This window comes from Pygoscelis adeliae, unplaced genomic scaffold (assembly GCF_000699105.1).
Source record: "Pygoscelis adeliae isolate BGI_AS28 unplaced genomic scaffold, ASM69910v1 Scaffold619, whole genome shotgun sequence".
NCBI lineage: Eukaryota > Metazoa > Chordata > Aves > Sphenisciformes > Spheniscidae > Pygoscelis > Pygoscelis adeliae.
The window spans coordinates 389,177-391,593 of NW_008825521.1; positions in this window are offsets into that span (position 1 = coordinate 389,177).

Here is a 2,417-nt window from a genome sequence, read left to right on the forward strand (position 1 = left end):
AGATACGACCGAGATTTGCAAGATCACCCTCTTCCTAAGGACATGTACCATCAGCTGTCTGTCTTGTACTTGCATTGTTATGTTCTTGTGTTGCTAGCTGAATGCCTGCTATTTATGTGTTGATGACTGAAGTAAGATGGGCTGTTTATAAATTTGCATGATATAGATGTATTATAATAAAATATGGAAAGAGGAGGAGGGTTCTTCCATAGTATCTGTTTTTGCAGGTCTCACAAATATTTTCTTTTAATTGAAACCTTGTTTAAATGCCACAGTAAAACTGGCTGCCAGTCAAATGCCAATCACCACAGATATGTATGGCACTTCTTCTCATTAATTGGATGCGCATTATGCTGCTGTTCTCTGTACACAGAACCAATATGCAAATCTGCCGGTGTTCATTTTTTTGCTGAGGTATGTGCAAAAAAAGCATCCTGCTAACTCGGCCTTGGCTGTAAATGTAAAATAGGTGTCTCCATAATGGATTGTGTTGTTTCTTGATAAGATGACACCAGTGTAATCATTGGAACTCTGCACAGTGTTCCCAATTATTGCAGGAAAACACTGAATTATGTTCTGTGCTGAGTTAGCTTGAAGCAAGAGAATGTAAGTGCCTGCAAAACACAGGGCACTATGCAGTGCACTTGTTCTGACTTCTTGTGTAAAAGGACTGAGCACAGTAGCAGTGGTCTGCGTGAGGGGGAGGGCCAGACTGTCAAAATAGAGAGCTAGTGTCCAGTTATTCCTGCTCCGAGAGAGTTCCCTCATCAGCCTGTCTGTAACTGCATGATCACAGCTTTCCTCCGAGTGCTTCCCACTTACATCTTTTTCCTTTCTGAAAACCCCTCGAGTGCCAAGTCATCTTTGTTTGTCCTTCTGCCCTTGGTCACTTTGTTCACACACCTGCTGTTCACAAGGCAATGTAAGCTGTATTTTGCTACCCAAAAGCTTTTTGTAAAGCCATCCAACTCCTTAGTAAATACTTGTTTAAAAAAAAATTTAGAAAGACAGTCATTTGCCACATGATTTTTGTTTCTCTCCTAGGCCTCAGCCGTACCGGGCCCTGAAAGAATCTGATAGTGCTGATGGGGAAGAGGCAGTCAGTCCAGAAAAATCAAAAGAGCCTCTGCCTCCAAGCCCTCTGCTGTCAAGCAAGGCCACAGAAATTAACCTCCTTGAAGACATTTTCCCTAACTTAGAAGTAGAAACACAGCCTCAGCCTCTCAGCCAAGCTAAGAGCCTGGAAGACCTGCGGACACCCAAAGAAGAGGGAGATCAGCGATGCACATTTGATTACCAGGTTTGGACAGGGTTTCATGTATGCTGGGGGTTTTGCACAGAACTAGGGCGGGCTGGCTTCCATTATTCTCTGAGGAACATTTTCATATTATTGGGTAGATGTATCCATTTTCCAGCCATTTGTTCATGTGTTTCAAAGTTCATTTCTGAATTAAGAAATTATTGGAATGGGACTCAGTTATAAGACAGTAACTTTTTCCACTAAAACTACAGCCTTCTAAAGGAGGAAATATTTGCCCTATTCCTCAGAATCTGGTTTGTCCATTGGCTATCACACAGAGTTATCTGAGAAGCTGACGCTCAGCACTGAGAATGAATATCTTGGAATTTTCAGGTCCCCTCCAAACTGCATGTTTTTTAAATGATGATCTTTTAATCCGGCCAGTTTTGTCTAGGCATCATTTGAACAATCTAGATTGCAGAAGAGAGATTCTTTATGAAGAATTTCACTGACTATATGCAGCTTAGAAAGTGCCAAACTAAACCAGACTCTGAGATCTTTATGTGACATGAAAGAAAATAATGTCATTTCTACCTTATAATAATATTTAATTTAGCGTTATCTCCAGATATTTCATTTGATAGCTTTTTCCATACAGCAGTTAAGGCTTCTCAATTCCTGTACCTTAGATAGAGGTACATGCTCCTTACTTGGCTAACAACAGATGCCACAGTATGTCACAGCTGAAAACTCATTAGAGGCAGAGCTGGCATTAAAACCGCAGAGTCCTGCTTCTGATTTCCTGTATGTCCGTCTAGGCTGCATGCTGTTGTCCCTCTCCAGTGTTCACAGCCTGTGGACAGATCCTCTTCCACTCATAGCTCAGCAGCCTGTCTTCACTTTATGTTCTATGTTGTGAGGAGATCAGTAAAAGTTAACTTTTTTTTTTATGCTTTCTTGCAGAGAATGGATCTTGGTGTATCTGAGAGGAACAGGATTGTGCCAACCATGAAGCTGTCTCACCCTTACAACAAGCTGTGGAGTATGGGTCATGATGATATGGCTATTCCTACCAAGTATTCCCAAAGCTCACCAGAAAGGCCCTTGACTGCACTTGGTAACATGCCACCAATCACAAGGAGACCCCGGAGCAAAGACAGCATTCTGGCTCCTGCTG